This window comes from Triticum aestivum, chromosome 2D (genome assembly GCF_018294505.1).
Source record: "Triticum aestivum cultivar Chinese Spring chromosome 2D, IWGSC CS RefSeq v2.1, whole genome shotgun sequence".
In the NCBI taxonomy this organism is placed as follows: domain Eukaryota; kingdom Viridiplantae; phylum Streptophyta; class Magnoliopsida; order Poales; family Poaceae; genus Triticum; species Triticum aestivum.
Window position 1 is genome coordinate 70,179,689 of NC_057799.1, and position 14,547 is coordinate 70,194,235.

Below are 14,547 nucleotides of genomic sequence, written 5' to 3' on the forward strand. Positions count from 1 at the left end.
CGATGTAGAGCGCGCACGTGTCGTAGTAGAGGCGTGCATGTAGCATGTACACGTACGTACAGCGGCCAGTGTGCAAGAAAGAAAATACGGCCACGTACATACATATGGGCGGGGTCTCGAATGCCTACTCACGCATACGTACGGCCAGGGCTCGTGTACATGGCTGGGTCAGAACGGAGAAACAACATCGTCGTCGCCCGCAAAAAAAACAGCTTCGTCGTCCTGTTCATGGGGAGGCGACGGAATGCATCGTGTTCATCGGGAGGCAACGGAACGCGTGGGAGCCAACCGGCATGGACGGAACAGCCGATGGAAACGAGGCCTGGCGTACCGCAGAACGAAGGAAACGACCTTGTATTCGACCGGCCACGTTCGAAACAGGATCCTGTTCATCGGGAGGGGTCTGGCGTACCGCATAACGGAGGAAACGGACTTGTGTTGGACCTCCTACGGTTGAAACGGGGTCCTGTTGATCGGGAGGGGTGTGGCATACCGCAAAACAGAGGAAACGGACTTGTGTTGGAGTGCTACGGTCGAAACGGGGGTCCTGTTCATCGGGAGGGGTGTGGCGTACCGCAGAACGGGACTCCACGAGATACTGTTCATCCACCGTCGACCTCCTCCAGCCTCCACCTGTGACTGTTCATCCACGGGCTCCTGTTCATCCAGCATCCACCGCGCGCTACTCCACCGGCTACTGTTCAACCAGCCCTCTCCACGGGCTCCTGTTCAACCACCCCTCCACGGGCTACTTTTCATCCAGCCCTCCACCGTCTACTGTTCATCCAGCCCTCCACGGGGTGGTCCTGTTCATCCAGCCCTCCACGGGGTCCTGTTCATCCAGCCCCAACCGGCTTGATCGATCGGGGTCCTGTTCATCCAGAGGCAACACCAGAGGCAACACCACAGGGTCCTGTTCATCCACCCCACCAGGAACTATTCATCTAACCCGCCCCAGCAACGCTCACTGTTCAACCAGAGGCAGCATCGATCGGCTTCAGTTAGCAGCAGTAGCGAAGGAATCGCTCGATCCGGTTCAGTTAACAGCCATCGATCAATCGCTCGGGTTCAGTAACGCGTAGCCTGCAGTGCAATCGCTCGGGTTCAGTTAGAGCCCAACGCCTCGCACCCACGCGCGTGCGTGTACGAGAGAAAGGCGCATCCCTCGGCCGCGACCACCCACCGTAACCGGGAACACCCGGATATTTTCCTCGCCCTTGCTTCTACCACGGTTTTTCCCGTCATGGACGGCCCAAAGAATGTCATGCAGCTGCGTCTCCGGCCCGCCCAGGACGAAAAGCCCATTTTTTGTCATGATTTTTTGTCATCGAAGTAGGAGCCCACCACATCTATGATGATACCGGGTTTTGTCACAATTATCGTCATAGAAGTGTCATAAGTATGACAGAAAAAAAAATTCGTCCGGCCCAAAATGTCACGGATGTATCTTTTTTTGTAGTGTTGCCTTACGCCTAGCTAAGGGCATAAACTATAGCGGTTGTTGGGAGGCAACCCCATGAATAAATTTTATTTTTGCTTTTTGCTTTCTGTTCTTGTGTGTTTACACAATTATGCTACTGGTATGATTGTGTTTTTTGTGTTTTAATTAGTGTTTGTGCCAAGTAAAGCCTTTAGGATCTTCTTTGGGTGATAGTTGTTTGATCTTGCTGAAAAACAGAAACTTATGCACTCACGAAAATAATTTTCATAAATCACAGAAACATGATTTTACACTGATTCTTTTTGCAGAAGATCAATATACAAATTACCCTGGTCGTCCAAATTTTTCAGAATTTTTGGAGTTACAGAAGTATTCGAAAGTGTCAGATTACTACAGACTATTCTGTTTTGACAGATTCTGTTTTCTTTGTGTTTTGTGCTTATTTTGATGGCTCTATGGTTTTCTTTGATGAGTTTTTGCCATGGAAAAGTTGGAATACAGTAGATATAATACAAAAAAAATATGAATTGATTTGATACATCACTTATAGTAGTGGTTTGCTTTCTTTTACTAACGGATCTCACAAAGGTTTTGTTGAGTTTTGTGTGATTGAAGTTTTCAAGTTTTGGGTTATCTTATGATGGATGAAAGAAGGATAGAAGAGCCTAAGCTTGGGGATGCCCCAGCATCCCAAGCTAGTATCCAAGAATGAGCAACCAACTAAGCTTGGGGATTCCCCCGAGTGGCATCCCCTCTTTCTTCTAACGACCATCGGTATTTTACTCAAGACTACATTTTTATTCGTCACATGATATGTGTTTTGCTTGGAGCATCTTGTATGATATGAGTCTTTGCTTGTTTTGTGTTTCAAGTCATCAATCCTTGCTGGACACACCTATTTGAGAGAGCCAAAATTATATCATGACTTGTTGGAATTGCTCTCTATGCTTCACTTAAATCTTTTATGAGCTAGGACTTGCTCTAGTGCTTCACTTATATCTTTTTTTGAGCACGGTGTGCTTTGTTATTTTTGAAGAAATGCTCTCTTGCTTCACTTAAATTATTTTGAGAGAAACAAAAATTTTATGCTCATGATCCTCACTTATATTTGTTTGAGCTTATGAAAAGCAACACATAAAAATTAGTCCCAAAGTGATAGTTATCCAAGAAGGATAAAGTAAAACAATGTGTCATGAAGATCATTGGACAAAATAAACTTGATTCTTAGTAATAGTTTTGAGATATGATGATGTGATATGTGAGTTATGTTGATGAGTAATTGTGCTCTAGTAAGAATATTGGTGTTAAGGTTTGTGATTTCATATGCATGCAGGAAAGTCAATAATCCTGCAATGAAAATTATATCCTACTTATAGTGCATTATTCGGTGTTAATTATGCTTAATGCTTGCTTATGAGATTATTCGTTTCTTGGTTGGTCGCTTCTCAATCTTTTTGCTAGCCTTCATTTTGCACCAATATGACCTCTACTTGTGCATCCAAAATCCTTTAAACTAGTTTTGCCACATGAGTCCACTCTATCTACCTATATGTGGTATTCTTTTGCCGTTCTAAGCAAATTTGCATGTGCCATCTCTAATTTTCAAAATAAACTTCTCTTTTGTGTGTTTGTTTCGCTCGCGGAACTGTAACGGGTGGCTAATATTTTCCATGCTGGATGTGTTATTCTCACAATGAGTGTTTATTCACTTGTCATTGCACGAGAGTAAGGCAAAGGTTTTAGGGATTCCCAGTACCGAAATGCAAAAATGAATTTACTTTATGTTGTCAAATAATAAATTCCTTGGAAAGTGTTGGTATAGAAGGCACCGTGGATACGGCTAGCCATGGAAAGTGAAAAGAATGGTGGAAAAAGGAATAAACTTTATTTTTTGTTTGGGAACCGCCTATGGCATATCTAGCATGGAAAGTATTCATAGCTCAACGTCGTTTTCGTTGGTGGGATGGATACACCTCCCAAAATGTTTTTATCTCTAATTTTTTCGCTTTGAGCTCTGGCACCTCTACAAATCCCTACTTCCCTCTGCGAAGGGCCTTTCTTTTACGTTATGCAATTTTTATTTTGAATTTGAGTCTCCATCTTCTCTTACAAAAGCACCAACTAGGAGGCAATATGATCATGCTTAAGTATTGAGTATAGTTAATATTTGAGTGTGTTTCATGAATGGATCAATGTTTGAGCATGGTGGGCTAGGGATAACTTATTTTAGCGGTGATATTCTGAAAGACATGGTTGCTTGTTGATATGCTTGAGTATCTAAATTATTATGTAAAAACTAGACTATTGCTTTGAATCACATAAAAGCCCAAATGTCCATGCTATAAAGAAAAGAATATGATATGACATGATAGACAACACTCCACATCAAAAATTCTGTTTTTCTCACTTACCTACTCGAGGACGAGCAGGAGTTAAGCTTGGGGATGCTGATATGTCTCCAACATATCTATAATTTTTTATTGTTCCATGCTGTTTTATTATCAATCTCGGATGTTTATAATAATTTTATAGTCATTTTATATCATTTTTTGGTACTAACCTATTGACATAGTGCCAAGTGCCAGTTCCTATTTTTTCCATGTTTTTTACATCGCATGAAATCAATATCAGACGGAGTCCAAATGCCCTGAAACTTTACGGAGAATTTTAATGGGCCAGAAGGAACACAACGGGCTATGGTTGCACCTGGGGGGAGTACTAAGGAGGGGACAACCCACCAGGGCGCGCCACGAGGCCTAGGCGCGCCCTGGTGGGTTGTGCCAACCTCGGGTGCCCCCCGGACTGCTTCTTTGCTCTATAAATACCCCAATATTCCAGAAACCCTAGAAGCGTCGATGAAATATTCATCCAACCGCCACAGAGTCCAGAACCACCAGATCCAATCTAGACACCATCACGGAGGGGTTCCCCACTTCCATTGGTGCCTCTCCGATGATGCGTGAGTAGTTCTTTGTAGACCTACGGGTCCGTAGTTAGTAGCTAGATGGCTTCCTCTCTCTCTTTTGATTCTCAATACAATGGTCTCTTGGAGATCCATATGATGTAACTCTTTTGCGGTGTGTTTGTTGGGATCTGATGAACTTCGAGTTTATGATCAGTTATATCTTTTTATATCCATGAAATTTCTTTGAGTTTCCTTGATCTCTTATATGCATGATCTCTTATAGCCTCATATTTCTTCTCCGATATTTGGGTTTTGTTTGGCCAACTTGATCTATTTATCTTGCAATGGGAAGAGGTGCCCGGTAGTGGGTTCGATCTTACGGTGCTTGATCCCAGTGACAGAAAGGGAACTGACACGTATGTATCGTTGCTACTAAGGATAAAAAGATGGGATCTATATCTACCGCCATAGATAAACGGATCTTTGTCTACATCATGTCATCGTTCTTATTGCATTAGTCCGTTTTTCCATGAACTTAATACACTAGATGCATGCTGGATAGCGGTCGATGTGTGGAGTAATAGTAGTAGATGCAAGCAGGAGTCAGTCTACTAATCTTGGACGTGATGCCTATGTAATGATCATTGCCTGGATATCGTCATAATTATTTGAAGTTCTATCAGTTGCCCAACAGTAATTTGTTTACCCACCGTTTGCTATTTTTCTCTAGAGAAGCCACTAGTGAAACCTACGGCCCCCAGGTCTTCTTTTTCATATATTTGCCTTTGCGATCTACTTTTCCTTTGGATTTTTATTTAGATCTATTAAACCAAAAATACAAAAATACTTTGCTGCACTTTATTTTATTTGCGATCTATTATTTCAATCTATTACAACTTTCTCCCGTCCATGCACCGTTTCTGGCGCCGTACCCCGAAAGGGATTGACAACCCCTTTAACACGTCGGGTTACGAGGTGTTGTTATTTGTGTGTAGGGGCTGTTTACGTTGTGTTGCTTGGTTCTCCTGCTGGTTCAATAACCTTGGTTTCATATCTGAGGGAAATACCTACCGCTGTTGTGCTGCATCATCCCTTCCTCTTTGGGGAAATACCAACATAGCTTCAAGCGACATCATGTAATGATCTAGTTGTAAGTGTTGGAAATATGCCCTAGAGGCAATAATAAATTGGTTATTATCATATTTTCCATTAATGATAAATGTTTATTATTCATGCTAGTGGCCGGCTGTGTCTGTCTCTCCCACTTTAGTTGAATCTGATTTGACCAAGACGGTCCGTGTAGAAGGTTAAAACGCAACTTGAATGTCACCATTTTGGTTTTGCGTAGATAAGAACGGTTCTTATTGTTTGCCCTAGTAGCCATGTAAAAATTGCAACAACAAAGTAGAGGACATTTAGCTTGTTTTTGCAGGGCATGTTGTGATGTGGTATGGCCAAAACGTGATGTGATATATGTTGATGTATGAGATGATCATGTTTTGTAATAAGTTCATGACTTGCATGTCGATGAGTACGGCAACCGGCAGGAGCCATAGGGCTGTCTTTAATTTATTGTATGACCTGCGTGTCAATCATTAAACGCAATGTAATTGCTTTACTTTATCTCTATGCATTAGCAATAGTTGTAGAAGCAATAGTTGGTGGATACAACTAAAATGACGACACAATGATGGAGATCTCGGTGTCATGCCGGTGACGATGGAGATCATGCCGGTGCTTTGGAGATGGAGATCAAAAGCACAAGATGATAATTGCCATATCATGTCACATATATTGATTGCATGTGATGTTTATCTTTTTATGCATCTTATTTTGCTTAAGACGACGGTAGCATTATAAGATGATCCCTTCACTTAATTTCAAGATAAAAGTGTTCTCCCTAAGTATGCACTGTTGCAAAAGTTCGTTGTTTCAGAGCACATCGTTATTATCGGGTGTAATAGACTCTACGTTCACATACAACGGGTGTAAGCCAGTTTTGACACATGCTGAATACTTGGGTTAATCTTGATGAGCCTAGCATGTACATACATGGCCTCAGAACACGAAGGACTGAAAGGTCAAACACGAGTCATATAGTAGATATGATCGACATGGAGATGTTCACCATTGTTGACCACCCCATCTCATGCGATGATCGGACAAGAGTTGGTTGATATGGATCATGTAAACACTTAGACAACTTGAGGGATGTTGATTTAAGTGGGAGTTCATTAGTAATACGATTAATTGAACCAATTATCATGAACGTAGTCTTAAAATCATTGCAAAATTATGTTGAAGATTAATGGCTCGCGCTGTAGCGCCCCTGAATTTTAATGCGTTGCTAGAGAAAGAAAAGTTATAAGATGATGAAATCAACTATGCAGACCGGGTTCGTAATTTGAGGTTTATCTTCACTGCTATACAAAAGGCTTGTGTCCTTAATGCACCGCTTGGTGATGCACCCCCTCAAGGCTCGGCTGCAGAAGTTATGAATGTCTGGCAGGCACGTTCTGATGACTACTCGATAGTTCAGTGCACCATGCTTTACGGCTTAGAACCAGGGCTCCAAAGATGTTTTGAGCACCACGGAGCATATGAGATGCTCAAGGAGCCGAATTTGGTATTTCAGGCTCATGCCCAGGTTGAGAGGTATGACACCTCTAGCAAGTTCCTTAGCTATAAGACGGAGGAGAACAACTCCGTTAGTGAGCACGTACTCAAAATGTCTAGGTACTACAACCACTTGAATCAGTTGGGAGTTAATCTTCTGGATGAAGTAGCGATTGATAGAGTTCTCCAGTCACTGCCACCAAGCTACAAGGGCTTTGTGATGAACTATAATATGCAAGGGATGGAGAAAATGATCCCTACGCTCTTCGCAATGCTTAAGGCCGCGGAGGTAGAAATCAAGAAAGAGCATCAAGTGTTGATGGTCAACAAGACCACCAGTTTCAAGAAGAAATGCAAGGGAAAGAGACAATGCTTAAGGTTGCGGAGGTAGAAATCAAGAAAGAGCATCAAGTGTTGATGGTCAACGATACGTCTCCAACGTATCTATAATTTTTTATTGTTCCATGCTATATTATATTCTGTTTTGGATGTTTAATGGGCTTTATTATACACTTTTATATTATTTTTGGGACTAACCTATTAACCGGAGGCCCAGCCCAAATTGTTGGTTTTTGCCTATTTCAGTGTTTCGCAGAAAAAGAATATCAAACGGAGTCCAAACGGAATGAAACCTTCGGGAGCGTTATTTTTGGAACAAACGTGATCCAGAGGACTTGGAGTGGACTTCAAGAAACGAACGAGGAAGCCACGAGGCAGGGGGCGCGCCTACCCCCCTGGGCGCACCCTCCACCCTCGTGGGCCCCTCGTGGCTCCACCGACCTACTTCTTCCTCCTATATATACCTACGTACCCCAAAACCATCGAGGAGCACCACAAAAACCTATTTCCACCGCCGCAACCTTCTGTACCCGTGAGATCCCATCTTGGGGCCTTTTCCGGCGCTCACCGGAGGGGGCATTGATCACAGAGGGCTTCTTCATCAACACCATGGCCTCTCTGATGATGTGTGAGTAGCTTACCTCAGACCTTCGGGTCCATAATTATTAGCTAGAAGGCTTCTTCTCTCTCTTTGGATCTCAATACAAAGTTCTCCTCGTTTCTCTTGGAGATCTATTCGATGTAATCTTCTTTTGCGGTGTGTTTGTCGAGATCCGATGAATTGTGGGTTTATGATCAAGATTATCTATGAACAATATTTGAATCTCCTCTGAATTCTTTTATGTATGATTGGTTATCTTTGCAAGTCTCTTCTAATTATCAATTTGGTTTGGCCATCTAGATTGATCTTTCTTGCAATGGGAGAAGTGCTTAGCTTTGGGTTCAATCTTGCGGTGCTCAATCAAGTGGCAATAGGGGAAACGACACGTATTGTATTGTTGCTATCGAGGATAAAAAGATGGGGTTTATATCATATTGCATAAGTTTATCCCTCTACATCATGTCATCTTTCTTAATGCGTTACTCCGTTCTTATGAACTTAAAACTCTATATGCATGCTGGATAGCGATCGATGTGTGGAGTAATAGTAGTAGATGCAGAATCGTTTCGGTCTACTTGTCTCGGACGTGATGCCTATATACATGATTATACCTCGATATTCTCATAACTATGCTCAATTCTATCAATTGCTCGACAGTAATTTGTTCACCCACCGTAATACTTATGCTAACTTGAGAGAAGCTACTAGTGAAACCTATGGCCCCCGGGTCTATTTTCCATCATATTAATCTCCCATCAACTAGCAATTTCTATTATCGTTTATTTCGCAATCTTTACTTTTACTCTTTATCATAAAAATACCAAAAATATTATCTTATCATCTCTATCAGATCTCACTCTCGTAAGTGACCGTGAGGGGATTGACAACCCCTTTATCGCGTTGGTTGCGAGGTTCTTATTTGTTTGTGTAGGTGCGTGGGACTTGAGCGTGGCCTCCTACTGGATTGATACCTTGGTTCTCAAAAACTGAGGGAAATACTTACGCTACTTTGCTGCATCACCCTTTCCTCTTAAAGGGAAAACCAACGCAGTGCTCAAGAGGTAGCAGTCAACAAGACCACCAGTTTCAAGAAGAAAGGCAGGGAAAGAGAGGGAACTTCAAGAAGAACGGCAAGCAAGTTGCCGCTCCCATGAAGAAACCCAAGGCTGGATCCAAACCTAAGACCGAGTGCTTCTATTGCAAGGGGAATGGCCACTGGAAGCGGAACTACCCCAAGTACTTGGCAGATAAGAAGGCTGGCAACATCAACAAAGCTATATTTGATATACATGTTATGATGTGTACCTTACTTGTGCTCGTAGTGTTGGGAAACGTAGCATGGAAAACAAAAAAAAAATCTACGCCCACACAATGATCTATCCATGGATATGCATAGCAACGAGGGGGAGAGTCTCTCTACATACCCTCATAGACTGTAACCGGAAGCGTTTGACAACGCGGTTGATGTAGTCGAACTTCCTCTAGCTCCGACCGATCAAGCACCGAACGTACGACACCTCCGAGTTCTGCACACGCTTAACTCGGTGACGTCCCTCGCCTTCTTGATCCAGCAAGGTGTCGAGGTAGTAGATGAGTTTCATCAGCACGATGATGTGGTGACGGTGATGGTGAAGTGATCCTCGCAGGGCTTCGCCTAAGCACTTTGAAAATATGACCAGGGGTGTAAACGGTGGAGGGGAGCGCCGCACACGGCTAGGCAATTGTCTGGTGTGTGCTAGGCGCCCCCCTCCTCATATATATAGGTGGGAGGGAGGGAGGAGCAGCCATATGAGCCGCCCAAGTAGAAAGAATCCTACTTGGAGTCCCTCCCAAGCCGCGCGCCCCCTGCCATATATAACCGAGGGGGAAGGAAAGAGGGGGGAGGGAAGTAGGAATCCTAATCCACACTTTGCTTGCCCTCCCCTCTTTCCTTCTCCTCCTCATAGGGTTGGCCTCTATAGGGGCGCACCAGGGCTGGTGTGTTCCCTCACTTGGCCCATAAGGCCCATATCTTTTCCGGGGGTGCCCGAAACTCCTTTCCAGTGACCCGATAAGTACCCGGTACCCTCCGGAACACTTCCGGTGTCCGAATACCATCGTCCTATATATCAATCTTTACCTCTCGACCATTTCGAGACTCCCCCACTACTGCAGGATGCTGCTAACGCGACACTACGATCAGAGACCCTTCGATGAAATTGTGTGCGATGCAATAATCACAAATGGTGGTGTAAAAGAACCGTCAAAAGAGGTGCAAAACGTTTGCGATGGCAGAGCCATCAAACACGGTTCAGATTTTAGTTGCGTGTGCGATGCAGGGCATACGGTTAAGTTCAATGAACTATTTGCGATGAGGCGGAACAAAAGAAACAGGCAGCCAGATGAAGGCGTGTGCGATATACACCATACGGTTCACTCGGATGAACTGTTTTTGATGAGGAGGAACAATAGAAACGGGTAGCTAGATAAAGGTGTGTGCGATTGAGGGCATACGCTTTAGAAGGATTAACTGTTTGCGATTAGGCAACAAAACAAAAACAGGTCAGCCAGATCAAAGTGTCTGCGATTATTAGCAAAAAAAGTCTCTGCGATTGATGGCATACACTTCACACGGATGAACTGTTTGCAATTAGCCACAATAAACTGAAATAGTTAGATAGATCAACGTGTGTGCGCTTGATACGTCCATTTTGCATCATGTTTTCATACTGTTATTTACAATGTTTTTATCCATAATAATGCTTTTTGGAGTAATTCTAATGCCTTTTCTCTCATAATTTGCAAGGTACACACCAAGAGGGAGAATTCTGGCACCTGGAAATCTTGACCTGAAAAAGCTACGTCAGGCCACCTATTCTGCAATACTCCAAATGAGCTGAAACTTTACGGAGATTTTTTATGGATTTTTTAAGAAATATTGGAGCCAATAACTACCAAAGGGGGGCCACCAGGTGGGCATAACCCACCTGGGCGCGCCCTGATGGGTTGTGGCCTCCTCGGCCCACCTCCGGTGCCCATCTTCTGAATACCGATGCTTTTCAAAAGTTTAGCACTAAATATGGACTTGACTCTGAGATAGTAGCCTCCTTTTGTGAATCATTTGCTACTCATGTTGAACTCTCTAAAGAGAAGTGGTTTAAATATCACCCACCTCTTAAACATGAAACTAAAGAACCGGTACCAGTTAAAGAAGAAACTTTACTCTATAATGTTGATCCAGTTGTTCCTACTGCTTATATTGAGAAACCCCCTTCTCCTGTTAGGATAAAGGAACATGCTAAAGTTTCAACTGTGGTTAACAAAAGCTATGTTAGAACACCTAAACCTGATGAACAAATTAGAGTTGAACCTAATATTGCTATGGTTAAAGATCTCTTAGAAGAAGATGAGGATGGGCATGTTATCTACTTCTGTGCAGAAGCTGCTAGAATTGCTAAACCCGATAAAAGGAATAAAAATAGACCAGTTGTTGGCCTGCCTGTCATTTCAGTTAAAATAGGAGATCACTGTTATCATGGTTTATGTGACATGGGTGCTAGTGTGAGTGCTATTCCATACAAATTATATCAAGAAATTAGGGAAGACATAGCACCTACAGAGGTAGAAGACATAGATGTTACTATTAAACTTGCAAATGGAGACACCATATCACCTTGTGGGATTATTAGATATGTTGGAGTCTTGTGTGGGAAAGTAAAATACCCTACTGATTTTCTAGTTCTGTCCCATTATCTTTGGTAGACCTTTCCTGAACACAGTTAATGCTAAGATAGATTGTGAGAAACAAATTGTGGGTGTTAGCTTTGGTGATGAGTCTCATGAGTTTAATTTTTCCAAGTTTAGTAGAAATCATCATGAAAAGGAATTTCCTAGTAAAGATGAATTAATTGGTCTTGCTTCTATTGTTGTGACACCTACTGATCCTTTAGAACAATACTTGCTAGACCATGAAAATGATTTACATATGCATGAAAGAAATGAAATAGATAATATTTTCTTTGAACAACGCCCTCTACTTAAACACAATTTGCCTATTGAAACTCTAGGAGGTCCTCCTCCACCTAAGGGTGATCATGTGTTTGAATTAAAACAACTGCCAGACACTTTGAAATATGCTTATCTTGATGAAAAGAAAATATATCCTGTTATTATCAGTGCCAACCTTTAAGAACATGAAGAAGAAAGATTATTGAAAGTTCTAAGGAAGCACCAAGCTGCTATTGGACATACTCTTGATGATTTAAAGGGCATTAGTCCCACTCTATGTCAGCATAAAATTAATATGGAACCTGATGCTAAACCAGTTGTTGATCACCAATGTTGGTTAAATCCAAAGATGAAAGAGGTGGTAAGAACAAAAATATTAAAACTTCTGGAAGCAGGTATAATCTATCCTATAGCTGATAGTAGATGGGTAAGTCATGTTCATTGTGTCCCTAAGAAAGGTGGTATAACTATTGTTCCTAATGATAAGAATGAACTTATTCCACAAAGAATTGTTACAGGCTATAGAATGGTAATTGATTTCAGAAAATTAAACAAAGCTACTAGAAAAGATCATTACCCTTTGCCTTTTATTGATCAAATGCTTGAAAGATTATCTAAGCATACACACTTTTGCTTCCTTGATGGATATTCTGGCTTTTCATAAATACCTGTTTCTCAACCGATCAAGAAAAGACCACTTTTACTTGTCCTTTTGGAACTTATGCTTATAGACGTATGCCTTTTGGTTTATGTAATGCACCTGCTACCTATCAAAGATAATTGATGGCTATATTCTATGACTTTTGTGTAAAGATTGTTGAGGTTTTCATGGATGACTTCTCTGTTTATGGGAAGTCTTTTGACGATTGTTTAAGCAATCTTGTTTGAATGTTGCATAGATGTGAACAAACTAATCTCGTCTTGAATTGGGAGAAGTGCCACTTTATGGTTAATGAAGGCATTGTCTTGGGTCATAAAATTTCTGAAAGAGGTATTAAAGTGGACCAAGCTAAGGTTTATCCAATTGAGAAAATGCCATGTCCTAAAGACATAAAAGGTATTCGTAGTTTCCTAGGTCATGCTGGTTTCTATAGGAGGTTTATTAAAGTCTTCTCTAAAATTTCTAGGCCTCTCACTAATCTTTTGCAAAAGTATATCCATTTTGTTTTTGATGATGATTGTTTAGAAGCCTTTGAAACACTCAAGAAAGCTTTAATTTCTGCACCTATTGTTCAACCACCTGATTGGAACTTGCCTTTTGAAATCATGTGTGATGCTAGTGATTATGCTGTGGGTGCTGTTCTAGGACAAAGAGTTGATAAGAAACTGAATGTCATTCATTATGCTAGTAAAACTCTAGACAGTGCTCAAAGAAATTATGCTACTACTGAAAAAGAATTCTTAGCAGTGGTGTTTGCTTGTGATAAGTTTAGACCTTATATTGTTGATTCCAAAGTAACTATTCACACAGACCATGCTGCTATTAAATATCCTATGGAAAAGAAAGATGCTAAACCTAGACTTATTCGTTGGGTTCTCTTGTTACAAGAATTTGATTTTCATATTATTGATAGAAAAGGAGCTGAGAACCCAGTAGCTGATAACCTGTCTAGGCTTGAATATGTGCTTGGTGACCCACTTGCTATTGATGATAGTTTTCCTGATGAGCAGTTAGCTGCAGTAAATGTTGCTAATAGTACTCCTTGGTATGCTGACTATGCTAATTACATTGTTGCAAAATATTTGCCACCTAGCTTTACTTACCAACAAAAGAAAAAATTCTTCTATGATTTAAGACATTACTTTTGGGACGACCCACATCTTTATAAAGGAGTAGATGGTATTATTAGACTTTGTGTACCTGAGCATGAACAGGGACCAATCCTACGGAAATGTCACTCCGAACCGTATGGAGGGCATCATGCTGGAGATAGAACTACTCATAAGGTATTGCAATCTGGATTTTATTGGCCTACTCTCTTCAAGGATGCTCGTAAGTATGTCTCATCTTGTGATGAATGCCAAAGAATAGGTAATATTGGTAAGCGTCAAGAAATGCCTATGAATTGTTCACTTGCTGTTGAACCATTTGATGTTTGGGGATTTGATTACATGGGACCTTTTCCTTCGTCTAATGGGTATACACATATTTTGGTTGTTGTTGATTATGTCACTAAATGGGTAGAAGCTATTCCAACTAATAGTGCTGATCACAACACCTCTATTAAAATGCTGAAGGAAGTTATTTTCAAGATTTGGAGTCCCTAGATATTTAATGACTGATGGTGGTTCGCACTTTATTCATGGTGCTTTTCGTAAAATTCTTGCTAAGTATGATGTTAACCATAGAATTGCATCACCCTATCATCCTCAGTCTAGTGGTCAAGTTGAACTTAGAAATAGAGAAATAAAATTAATTCTGCAAAAGACTGTCAATAGGTCCGGGAAGGATTGGTCTAAGAAATTAGATGATGCACTTTGGTCTTATAGAACAGCATATAAAAATCCTATGGGTATGTCTCCTTATAAAATGGTTTATGGAAAAGCTTGTCATTTGCCTCTTGAGTTAGAACATAAAGCATATTGGGCAGTTAAAGAACTCAACTATGATTTTCATACTTGCTGGTGAAAAGAGGTTATTTGATATAAGCTCATTAG